Here is a 13,828-nt window from a genome sequence, read left to right on the forward strand (position 1 = left end):
GTTTTGGTTAGACCACATCTGGAATATTGTGTCCAGTTCTGGGCACCACAATTCAAGAGAGATATTGACAAGCTGGAATGTGTCCAGAGAAGAGCGACTAAAATGATAAAAGGTCTGGAGAACAAGCCCTATGAGGAGCGGCTTAATGAGCTGGGCATGTTTAGCCTGAATAAGAGAAGGCTGAGAGGGGATATGATAGCCATGTATAAATATGTGAGAGGAAGCCACAGGGAGGAGGGAGCAAGCTTGTTTTCTGCTTCCCTGGAGACTAGGACGCGGAACAATGGCTTCAAACTACAAGAGAGGAGATTCCATCTGAACATGAGGAAGAACTTCCTGACTGTGAGAGCCGTTCAGCAGTGGAACTCTCTGCCCCGGAGTGTTGTGGAGGCTCCTTCTTTGGAAGCTTTTAAACAGAGGCTGGATGGCCATCTGTCAGGGGTGATTTGAATGCAATATTCCTGCTTCTTGGCAGGGGGTTGGACTGGATGGCCCATGAGGTCTCTTCCAACTCTTTGATTCTTTGATTCTATGATTCTATGATTAGTCAACCCAGGATTTTTGGGTTGGATTTCAAAATAAAATTTATTGAGTTATACACGAATATATAGGGAAGTATATAGGGAAAACACCGCAAAATGTGTTGTAATTGTCCATATTGCCACAGTTCATTTGATAACAAGATATGTTGAAAATGGGGGGGGGGGGGGATCTTATCTGGGCCAATCAACCAATGATAAAATAAATCCCACAGTCAATCCATTTCTTTCACCAAAAACATTTTTAACAATTTTCAAATTAGGATTATCCCATAGAGTTATCTCAGCATGAGCACATTAGACAAAATTATAATTGACAAGATATTGTATGCAAAGCCAACCTGGCAGCAGAGACTGCAGGGAATATCATTCCTTTCTTCAAAGTGGTATGGTTGTAATTGTTAATGTCCCGACAATGCTCTGTAGTGCTTTTCAGCTAAGCCATGCAGGAGAAAAGAAATGCTAAAATACTGAATCTTTTATAGTATCTGCATTTCTAAAACACCGGTTTCGCAAAATATATGTTTATATGTGTGTACGTCAGTGAGGAAAACTATTTTCAGTTGCATATTGAATTGTTTTAAATAGAAAATCATACATACAATATTAGACATCTATCGTAATTTACAATACTGGATATCCTGCACTTTACATATCCATTAGGATCTATCTAAATAGCAAGAATTAATATCTAGATTTCTTAATTGACATCTTTTAAGAGATCCAACCAGAATCCAAATTAGGTTCTGTTGGAAATAGCAACCTTCCAAGCCTTCACTAACTGTTTGGAAATGTGTATAATTGTTAAACTCTATTATATGCACATTTTGGTTTGCCAGATTGACTGTACTTCTTTGGTGTGGGAGGAGCTTCAGACACAGGACTCCATTTTGTATTCAGTTGACATCAGAACTCAGTGGAAGTTGATGCTGTTTAGACTTTAATAGAGAAGTATGACTTACGGACTTCAGTGAGTACAGCTATACTTAAAGACTATGGACAATTAAGTATCATACTCTATGTACTCAACACAGAAGAAACTACATCTTATCTAACTGAACTCTAATAAGAAATGTGTCTATATGATGAACTGATAAAAGTTGTTTACGAGTAAACAAGATATGTTATTTTTTCAAAGAAGACTTTGTTCTTATCCCTGAGTGCATTTTTTTAACTAAGAGATTTCAAGGGAGTGTATATCTTTTGGGGCAACTGCAGACACCAACTTCAAAGAAACAACCATCTTCTGCTAACCAAATATTTTTTTTTGAAGTGGCATGTCTTTATCCTTGGAAGTTTAAAGACATGGTTCTTCAGTTTTATAGCTGAGTTACCTGTGTGCCATTACATTAATGCTTGTGAATATCATTTGTTCAAAGGGTTGGCTTCTAACAAGGTTATGCTTTCCTTGACTAGTGGTTTTCAAAAAGTGGTCTTCACATATTCAAGGAAATTCACATTTGCCAAATGGATGTGACATCATTTTAAACTTTTTAAATAAGGTTATGGTGCACTTTTTTCCATTGGGTTATGGAATTTCCAGCAGGTTCAAATAAGATAACCAAAACTAAGATTTTCTTCAATTTAAAGTTCTATGTTCTTGATTTTGAAAGTTTTACATTTGAGAATAACCTTTTATTTGAGATACCTTTCATTAACCCTGAGTTAAGTTGCCAGAAACCAGTCAACTACTAACACCTATGGAATCCAAATCGCAACATGCAAAAATAGGAATCAATCAAGGATACTTTGAATAATAATAATGACACAAGACTTCCAGTTACTACTTTATAAACCAGTTATAGAAGGAAGCTTCCAAGTAAAGCATAACAACCCTTACCTGAACTGTTAACAGAATGTCAAAAGCTATGTATCTGACATCAGCACTGCTTTATTAATCCTCTATTTTTGTACATCTTTTTGTTAAAAGTGGCATTAATAGCCCTTTTACCTGTCTGATGAACATTACATGCTGTTCTCTCACTCTTGCATCCCTCCTGTGTATATTCCATCTGCTTGTCATTTTTAATTTAGTTGTCCAAATAAATAAAAAGAAAGCTAAAAATAGAACTGCAAGAGCATCTGAAGTAACAATGGTGTCGCAGGGTGTAGGGAAGAAGGGCAGTGCAGGGAGAAAGGAGGACAAGAAGGATGTTTATCAGCCATAGCTCTTGCTCTTTCCATATGCCTCACATTGATTTAATTTCTCTTGCATGAAATTTACAAAAAGGATTATTAGCATAGAGCAAAGTTTCTATTTTAGACTTGCTCTGCCTTTAGTCTGAATGAGTAAAATGACTCATGCTGTTCTTGAAGACAATTTTACTAATGTGTTCTTTTGTGGGTGAAGCAGCTAATGCTCTGACAAACAGTCAGAGCATTCGCTCCAAGGGAAAAGAATCCTGTGAGGTAACAGCAATCTTATGCAAAATTATGGATTTTCATGGTGCTCTGGTTGCAATTTTTCTTCTTAAATAAGAGCCACGGTATTAATCTAGAAACAGTGTAGCTTTGAACAGTGATGAGGCAGCAGTTTCAGGAAATTACTGGGAAAATGCCCATAATGAAGGGTATTTCTTTTTAAAAAAAATAGATCACTGTGATAAAGTCTTTTCCCAAAACCAATTTTCTACAGCTAAGGTCTCCAATGGAAATTCCCTATATCTAACACTTCAATATTATCCGGTCTCACTCTAGAGTGCTTCCAAATGACTGAATAAAATCCCACATTATCTGCCTTGAACTTGAATATATGGGAGTGTGTACTCAGATAAATGAGTTCAATTCAGATATTGTGGGATTTTATGCCTTGTGTGGAAGGGATCCAGGTCAGGGTTTCTTAACCAGGGTTATCTGGAACATGAAGCTTGTCTTAGAGATTTAAAGATGAGCTTAAAGCCAACCTTAAAACTGTGGCATGGACACAAAGAACTGGAAAGCTGAGCGCTGTAACTCGAAGTCAGCTGTGACCAGCAGTGCTGCAGAATTCAAAGAGGCATGAATGGAGGGCAGAGAAAGGTTCCAAGAAGAAGGTGCATTAAGCCATCCTTGACCAGGACCGCCTTCCACCTGGAAACCAATGTCCTCACTGCGGAAAAATATGAGGATCAAGAATAGGACTCCATAGCCACCTACGGATCTATCACCAAGACACTACACTTGGTGGACCATCATCCTCGGACTACGAGGGATCACCTAAGTACGTAAGTAAGAAACATGAAGTTTTTCTTAGAGCAGAGGTGTTAAACCCATTTTCACCAAAGGCCATATCAGCCTTATGGTTGCCTTAAAACGGCCACTTATAATCGTAAGACTATCAGTCCATGTGAGAAAGATCTTGGAGTCCTTGTGGACAACAAACTGAACACGAGCCAACAAGTGTGATGCAGCAGCTAAAACATCCAACGGGATTTGGCCTGCATCAAAAGAAGTATAGTATTCAGGTTGTGGGAAGTAATAATGGCCTTCTCAGTGGTGGCCCCTCAGTTGTGGAACTCCCTTCCTGGGTATAGTAGATTGGCCCCCTTCCTCCTGACCTTTTGGAAAAGAGTAAAAATCTGGCTCTTTGAACAAGCTTTTGGAAACGCAGTGTAACAGATAAACACAGAACGATGAAATAACGAATGCAGAATGGCTGAAATGATGTCAATGGATAAGAAGTTGAACTGGAAGACATTGATGATTATAGTTTTAATGGTTTTATATGGATTTGTTATTATGTGATATTTAATGTTTTTAACTGATATGTATGTATGTTGTGGCATCTAATTGTTGCCAATCTGCACACCGCCCTGAGTCGCCTTTGAGCTGAGAAAGGCAGGATAAAGGTGCTGCCAATAAATAAATAAATAAAATATAACTATGTTGCCCTGGCTTTGCATGCCTTGAGGGGCACATTAAAATAGCATGGTGGGGCAGATTTAGCCCACAGACCTTTCATTAGAGATGTGTGCCTTAGAAATTTTTAGGGTTCTGTGGAACAAATATTTTTTGAGTTGTATATAAAACTAATTTTATGTAGGGATTTCCCTGAGACCTGAAAATTATGTCAAGATGTCCTCCATGGTAAAAAGATTGAAAAAAGCTGCCCAGTGGCTCAGTGGCTTTCGATACCATCGATCATGGTGTCCTTCTGGGTCGTCTCTCTGGGATGGGTCTTGGGGGCACGGTTCTGTCATGGCTTCGGTCCTTCCTGGAGGGTCGATCCCAGTTGGTGAAGCTGGGAGACGCCTGCTCGGACCCCTGGCCCTTGACCTGTGGGATCCCGCAAGGCTCTATTCTGTCTCCCATGCTCTTTAACATCTACATGAAACCGCTGGGAGAGGTCATCCGGAGTTTTGGAGTTAGGTGCTACCTCTATGCAGATGACACACAACTCTATTACTCATTTCCACCCAATTCCAAGGAGGCCTCTCGGGTGCTGGACGAATGCCTGGCCGCTGTGTCTATCTGGATGAGGAGGAGCAAGCTGAAGATCAATCCCGACAAGACAGAGGTCCTCCTGGTCGATCGTAAACCGGATTGGGGTATAGGGTGGCAACCTGTGTTGGACAAGGTTACACTCCCCCTGAAGCCACAGGTCCGCAGTTTGGGAGTCCTCTTGGATTCATCGCTTACGCTTGAGGCTCAGGCGTCGGTGGTGTCCGGGAGGGCTTTTGCACAACTGAGACTTGTGTGCCAGCTGCGACCGTACCTCGCGAAGGCTGATCTGGCCGGGGTGGTCCATGCCTTGGTCACCTCTAGATTGGATTACTGCAGTGCGTTCTACGTAGGGCTGCCCTTGAAAACGGCTCGGAAATTCCAACTGGTCCAATGGGCAGCAGCCAGGATGTTAACCGGGGCTCATTACAGAGAGAGGTCAACCCTCCTGTTTAAGGAGCTCCACTGGCTGCCGTTTATTTTCCGAGCCCAATTCAAGGTGCAGGTGCTTACCTACAAAGCCCTGAACGGTTTGGGACCACCCTACCTGCGTGACCGCATCTCCGTCTACGAACCCACACGTGCACTTCGGTCATCTGAAGAGGCCCTGCTCGTGATCCCGCCCGTGTCGCAAGCGGGCTTGGTGGGGACGCGAGACAGGGCCTTTTCTGTGGTGGCCCCCCGACTTTGGAACGCCCTCCCAAAAGATCTCAGACAGGCCCCTACATTGGCAGTCTTCAGAAAGAATTTGAAAACCTGGCTGTTCCGATGTGCCTTTCCAGATTAGGAACCTCCAATACTAAGTCCTAGAAGCACTTTAGTAGAACCAAGATCACTGCACACCGCACACTGCACTTATTTTATAATCCTACATTCCTCCCGCCACATCAGCACTTTTAGTCCTGTACCCACTACTATGGCCGGCCCAGTTTTAATAGTGTCTCGTTGTATTGTTACTGTTTATTGTTTACTTTGCTTAACTGTTTTTAATTTGCTTTATGTATTGTATTGTTGTATTGTGTTCTGAGGCTTCGGCCTGTGTAAGCTGCATCGAATCCTTCGGGAGATGCTAGCGGGGTACAAATAAAGTAATAATAATAATAATAATAATAATAATAATAATAATAAATGTCTTGGGAATGTTGCTTGACTTTTTTTTAATTATAATTTTTATTGTAATTTTCAAATGGGCAAGTTTACATAAAATAGGTGTAGAACAATTGAGTAGTTGAATGTTGCTTGACTTCTAATGCAACAACCAGTTCCAGGGAGGGCAACATAGCATCCCCTCGTATCCTAAATTTTGGGAGCAGGAAACAAAGTAGTTATTATGTTCCATAAAGTTCTCCTGACTGGGCTGGATAATGCTTCTTTTATAATTTCAAGAGGCAGCTTTTCAAAGCCAGGTTTTGCTGAAGTGTATGGCCACAGGAAGCTTGTATAGAAAGGCAAACATTGTTCAACAAATGTACTATCAGAGTAGGCAGGGTAGACAGGGAACAAACCTGCACATGAAGCCTTTTTAGAACAGAGGATTATCATGGACAGGGGCTGGAATACTGCAAATTCTTCAGCTTTCCTCAGAGTATATCTCCTATGAGTATTTTAGTTTGACAGAAAAGTAAATACACCTGGGCTTGGATTAGCTCCTGGTATACTTGAAGAACCATAAGTACCCCGGCAACTTGCCAGGGCCCAGTCCTGACTGCTCTGTAGACCATTTTATTTTCTACTTACGGCACATTGCTCTTAAACTTCACTATGTGGCTGCATCTAGCATTATCCAGAGGCATTGTGGGAAAGTAAAAGCCATTCATCTCTGCTTTGAACAATATTCCCCAAGTCCAAGCTTCTAGGTCCCTGTCTACTCAAACCTGTTATCAGTGCTGTAGTAAATGAAAGATTCTATGAATAAAACAAAGCTTTTTTTTAAAAAAACCAACAACATCTGAAATGGGAACATCCAGATGTGCCCAGAAGGCCAGTGTATCTGTTTTGAGTATTTTTGGGGAAAACATGATGTAAATAAAGTTAACGACAACACCAGTAACAGTAGCAATTGTATATAGCAGCATCCCAACATTACATTTTTCTTCTTTTGTTCAAGAAGCCTTCTTTATAAAGTGGTGATGAAGAGCTGTGTAACTGTGGACAGGGAAATGGCCAAGTACCTGTCCCTCAACTGTGTTTCTGCTTTAATTGCATCTTCTGAAAATAACTCCTTTGCAGGAGAAAGAGAAATGTACACCTACCGTTTATAGGATTTCAAGAGTAGCATATTTGCTGTGAGGTATACTTTGATTCTTAAGACAAATAGCTTTGGGATGTGGTGGTGGGAATATGGGGATTTGTTTTTATTTTTGCCCTTGCAACAGAGGAGCTGCTATAAATTTTAGTGGAGAGAAGAGAGCATTTATATCAACAGTAATAAAAGAAACACCTAAAGCTAGGGCCTTTTGGAATGGTTACACTCTGCAATCATCTGAAGACACTAAAAAGTTTCATTTCCAGCTGTCCTAGAAAGTAAGACAAGTGCTCCTGTTATTGTTGTTGGAAGTCTCTTTGCCTTGTCCAAGAGAACCTTGCCTTGTCCAAGAGAACCAACAGAGTCACACTCCCCCTGTCCAGCTCTCTACGGAGGTCATCCACCAAGGTGACCAAGGCTGTCTCGGTGCCGTGACCAGGCCTGAAACCAGACTGTGACTGATCTAGGTAGTTGATGTCGTCCAAAAAGTCCAGGTGTGGCATAAGTAGAACTCAGGATTAAACTGTTATTTTAATGTATTGTCGAAGGCATTCATGGCTGGAATCACTGGGTTGTTGTAGAGTTTTTTGGGCTATATGGCCATGTTCTACAGGAATTCTCTCCTGACGTTTCGCCTGCATCTATGGCAAGCATCTTCAGAGGTAGTGAGGATCTCACTACCTCTGAGGATGCTTGCCATAGATGCAGGCGAAATGTCAGGAGAGAATGCCTCTAGAACATGGCTATATAACCCAAAAAACCTACAACAACCCTGTTATTTTAATGTTTAAATACAGGTTGGGTAATCCTTACCCAAAATGGTTGAGACTAGATGTGTTTTGGAGTTCGGATTTTGAAATACCTATATTTATACATATATACTTAATGCTGTATCTTGGAGATAGGACTCAGGTCTAAACACAACATTCATTTATATTCCATATACACTTGATACAATAACTTTACATAACATGTTTTTAATAATTCTGTGCATGAAACAAAGTTTCAACCATCAGAAACAAAAGGTTTCCATTTCAGCCACCCATGTGAACAATTTTGGAATTAGAGACTCAAGGCAGACTCAAACTATTAATAAATAGTTTGATTTCAACCAATCAACAATAAAACAAACATTTTCATGTTTTGCATTGTGCAATCTCTTTCTGTTTTGGTCTTTCATGAGTTTGTACTTTAATACAGATGGTAATTCTTGCCGATTGTACTCATGCTATCCTCAACTGACAAAAGCACCCTCTGATAAGCAGTACAGCTTTCCACACCTGACTTACGGGTATGCTTGCTAAGTAAAGTGCAATCAGATCAGGATGAAATCTGTAACTAAGGCGTCAAGTGCAATATAACTGGCCTATCATATGTCAGATTCAGCAAAGTAATACATAAAAGGACTTTTATAACAAAAAAGGAACACCCAAAGACCCAGACTAAAGTCTAAAATTATGTCACTGTATAACCACAAGATCTAAGAAATCAAGAAACCTGGGGTGGGGTGGGGGGAAGCAAACTGAAAATAAGCTGACTTCAAAATAATGTGACATATTCCAAAATACTAGTTCCACATCTCTTAGATGCCTTACCTGAGAAAGAAGGGAGGAAACAAAAATCCATAACTAGGTATCCAAGTGCCATTTTTAAACTATACTGAGAACCTGAAATAGCTATAACTAAACTATGCAAACTTCAGAATACTGTATCTACCTACCTGCTTTCTAATTAAAATGATACTCACTCTTGAGGATGCAACCAGCAAGCAAATAAATCTGAAAAAGTGTCTCTGCATCATTATATTAAGGGAGAGTAATAAATCATTTTAACTGCATTGCTGCAATAAAAGATACAATGTTAACAGGCAATGAAAGTCTCAATTTAACAAGGAATCCTTATCACGAGAAGGGAGCATAAAAAGGGGAGTGGTGAGCTGGGAGGGGGGAAAGAAAAATTGGAGCATGTTAGCAAAATTTTTTACAAATACAAACTTGTTAATATTATACAAAACACACATATCTATTTAACATACAGAAGTGATTCTTAACTAAGGGTGCTTCCAGATATTACAGAAATGCACACCAAAATGGGTTTGAAGAACTTGCTTTGGCACGCATTTCTGTCCCCGCCTGGCAAACTGGACTTTCCCATTTGAATGTTCCCATGCCCTCCCAGTAACTTCTGAGATGACATGGGGCCACCCAACTCCCCCCCCCTCCCAAACCTAAATATTAAAAGAACACTTACTGGGCCTAAATGATGCCTCTCTGGAGGCCTAATGGTAGTCTGGTAAGTTTTCTCTTATTTTAAGGGCGTTTTTGGATTTTTGGGAAGAGAATGGGCACCTTCCTTGCTTATCTGGGCTTTGGAAGCCCGAAGAAGTGAAATAATAAAGCAAATGCCAATTAGAATTCTCAAGGTGCATCTGCACTGTAGAATTATATACTTTTATACCAATTTAACTGCCATGGCTCAATGATATGGAGCTGTAGTGTTAACTTCTCTGCCAAAGAGTGCCTCTCCAAACTACAACTCACAGGATTCCATAGCACTGTGCCATGACAGTTAAAATGGTGTCACACTGAATTCATTCTATAGTGTAGATGCACCCTTCGGCAAATGTATGGTGTATCCACATTGATAAAATTAAGGGCACATCAACAGTGACCATGTAGCTTAGTGTGAAGTCAGATCAGCCCCATGACTTCACACCACGGGGTCACTGCTGGTCAATGGAGGACTGTTTGAAAAGGGGGTCAGTTGACACCTGATACCTGTGCATGCAAGTGCGCAAAAAGTACATATACTGCCATACCCTGGATTCATGCTGGCAATATTGTCTCAATAGGACTGCATCCTCCTTGAACAAGCAGTTCCGTATGGGAAATGATACCTCCAAGGTAGTCTCCAAGCGAATAACAAGGTACCCTCTCTCTATCCTGTGCATCTCACTATATTAGCTAAACAGCACCACTCTTCTGAAGCAGAAAGAATGGTGAAGGTTTCTTTGCAGGTCTTACCTCTTTCCAACATACAACAGAAAGTCCTAATGCTGTATGAAAATGCTGTCCTGTTTTGTTGTGCTTGAAAAAAACACATTCCTTATTCTGTTCCATACTGTATGAGTTTTCATTAACTTGAAGTAATGAAGAGACATCAGAAGTACAGAAAGAATCACCATGAAAGATTTTATAATATTATGTGAGTACTTTAGCAATAAATGTGGATAATTACCTTTGTAATAAATATTGACTATAAATGATAACAACTAGGTTTTCTGCATTCCTAATGTATGAGTCTTCATTTCTTTAACACAACCAAGGTCAATGTTAAGTGCCAACTCACTTCGCAAACATCCCCTCTTGCTCCTTCTTATAAACCTTTATTTTCAGATGGCATCAATTAAAAAAACATGTCTCAAATATACGTCTTTATTCCTAGACCAAATTATTTTTGAAAGCCTTGGGGCTAAAGAAACCTCAGTGGCTCCTTATTATTTCTGAAATGTGATTATCCATAATAAGACCCACTCTAGAAATAAATATCTCAAAGTCAAAGCTATATAAGAATATGTAAAGGTCAGTCTGATTCACAGGTATCTTATCCCTTCCTACTGTGATGCAGTACAGTGAAAATAATGAGCATTTTAATGTTCTTTACGTTTAACTAGACTTCTTGCTGGAATACTGCCACTTCTCCCTGCATACTGTGAAATGATTTCCAAAAGTATGAGGACACGTACATCCCTCTCAACAGATCCCTCAAAGCAAAAAAAAAAAAAAAAAAGTGCTGTACATGGTTCTATCATTCTGTTTCAAGGTATTCACAATTGTACATGTTTTTTCCTAAAGAGAGGTAAAAATTACTGGGGCATGTGCAATTTTCCGGAGAAAAACAAGTTGTAGGAAGAGAGTTTAAAAGCCTTCTCTCCTCAAGATAAGTCCTTTCTTCAAATTGCATAGGAAGCAAGGGAAAAGTCAAAATAATCATGTCAAATGTAACTTTACCCTAGGATTCCAAATAATGGGTTCTAGTTATTTCTCCAGGTTTTGTGCAAAAGCAGTACAGGTTGACAAGGACATACATTGCAGCACAGGAATTTCCTATTGGTTTTTATTCTATCTCCCATTCTGTTCTCTATAACGATATTTCTTAATACATTGTGAATGCCAAATATTTTTAAAAATGTTGTAAACAAGTTGAAAACACCATAACTGCAATACATGCAAAAGAAAAAAAACAAAATTAAACCAAGATATTGACCAACACAGTGTAAGCAGATGCAAAAAGTACCATCACTATATAACTGCTAAAAATCACAGTTCAGAGTAAGGAAAGAGTATATTTTAAATAAAACCTTTGAAAGCCTGGGAGAGCTGAAAGTTGAAATCCAAAGCCAAAATGACAGCAGTATGGGTGCAGGGAAACTTAATAGAATAAATATTTAAAAGATAGAGCAGTATGGAAGAAAAAAGTATTAAGAGTAGATGCAATATCATTAGATAGTTGAGAGGAGACATACATCATCAACAGAAGGCATGAACATGCATACAATGTTTTGTACCTCATGAATTGATAGTTTTAAAAAGATATTTCAAAATGCTGCAGACACTTTGTGGCCATGTTTCACTAGCATAGTGGCCTATTCCAACTATACTATGATTGGAGTTTTTTAACCTCCAGAAATTGCTAGACTGTTGCTCCCAGTAGTCCTAGGCAGGACAATCAATGGTGAAAAATGCTCAGAATTGCAGTGCAGTATCACCTGGAGAACTATACCTAGACAAACAACTATGCACTGTGACTAGACCATGAATACATTGTTTTTAGTCCTTTGGTCCTACTAATACGACCAGATCCTGCACTGTTAGCTCTCCCCACCCCCCACCCCACCTCTTAGGCCAGGGTTGGAATGAACCAGATATTAAGATGTCCACAAAGCCAATGGTGGGAGTCACAAGCCAACTGAAGGGCCACATATTTTTCATCCCTCCCACTGGCCCATCATACTTTTAAGGAGCTATTTCTTTCTGTACTGAATACACATTCAGTAACTGCACTTAATGCTGCCAGCTGCCTAACTCCCAGCTCAGTTGTTCCATTTGACACAACACAGGGTTAACAGTGACTAAATTTCCTGAACGTGTTGTTTTGCAAGAAAGCTCCCCTGTCGCTCCAGTCTACATTTCTGTAGCATGCCAGCAATCAGTGCGGAGGGTGAAAGCACTCTTTCTGGAAAGCAGGGGAGAAACCAGTCAGGCTAAATAACACTTCTTTTACACACACCACTGACTGTGAGGGGATGCTAGGCTTACCACAGGGACAGAGGAAGAAAAAGAATATCCCAATGAAATGGAGCAGATGGAAGAAGAAAAGAAAGAAGTCAAGGTGAAACAAGAGCCACTAAATAGATTTGAATCTCAAGACTGACTCTTTAATTGTGGAAACATGTTTGAATTTGACAGCTAAGATTTTTTTAAAACCTGTTAGTGGGAGGAAAAATGGCATTTTTGTTCATTGGCAACAGAGTTAAGAGACCACAAAAGAGTTTCAGCTTTAAAAAGAGATCTGAACAAAACAAAAAGACCAATACTCTGTTAACCTCTGAGATTATCTTCTTGTCAAGATGTTTTGCCTTGAGTTCAAACTACTATAATATTTTTTCTAAATATAAGTGTGTGTGTGTGCGTGCCTGTGCACTTGCATGCATGCCTAGAGATCACCTCTCAAATAATGGTGATCCTATAAATTTCATAGGTGTTTCCTAGGCAAAGGATAGTCAGGAATAGTTTGCCATTGCTTTCCTCTAAAATATATTGTAAGCTGTATCCACACATTAACCACCATGATTATGGAATACTATCGAATTCTGGAATTTGTAGTTTCATGAGATATTTATCATTCACTGTCAGAGAAGTCTTGTGCCAAAACAAATGACAAATCATAGAATTCCAAAGAATGGTGCCACAACAGTCAAAGTGGTGTTGAACTATTATAATTCTGCATTGCGGATATCTCCTTGAGCACCTAGTACTCCTTGGTGCCCCCCTCATCTGTACTAGCTAGGGTTGACCCTGCTCAGTTTCCAAGATCATATAGGATCTGGTCCCTTCAGGGTATCTAGGCTTCCTCATTATAGACAAAATCCAATTATCACAGGGACCGAAAGTGAGATGAAATCTTCCAAACAGGGGCACAGGCAGAAAAATAAATGTTACAGGGATGTTAACTCTTCCCTATACTACCCAAAACTAAAACATATATATTTTTGGCTGGAGTTATACTTAAAATGTACAAGTTCCAACTTACAAAAAAAATCAACTTAAAAATAAACCTAGAGAACCGATCTTGTTCATAACTTGGAGATGGCCTGCATATCCTTTTGGAAATTAATTGTTAGCAGCTTCTGCAAACTTTCACCTTCAAATATTTTCAACTACAGTTCTAGTCTGCCATAATTGTAATGTCTATAATGACTCAAGATAATGGGTGCTGTCATCCAAGAAATTTGATGGGCACCAGGCCAAGCAAGGCTCTTGTTAGCATTCTTCAATCCAAACAAGAAAAAGTGTAACTCACCCTTGCATATGCCGGAGGGTGCTGTGTGTCATGGATACTATAT

General features: G+C 39.7%; 1 protein-coding gene across 3 annotated transcripts in view; it reads right to left on the reverse strand.

The window, feature by feature from the left end:
* INPP4B (inositol polyphosphate-4-phosphatase type II B) overlaps positions 1 to 13,828 on the reverse strand; it is a 314,390-nt gene that overhangs the window by 259,831 nt on the left and 40,731 nt on the right. The gene's annotated exons all lie outside the window — the stretch shown is intronic.

Source organism: Anolis sagrei, chromosome 5 (genome assembly GCF_037176765.1).
Source record: "Anolis sagrei isolate rAnoSag1 chromosome 5, rAnoSag1.mat, whole genome shotgun sequence".
Lineage (NCBI taxonomy): Eukaryota > Metazoa > Chordata > Lepidosauria > Squamata > Dactyloidae > Anolis > Anolis sagrei.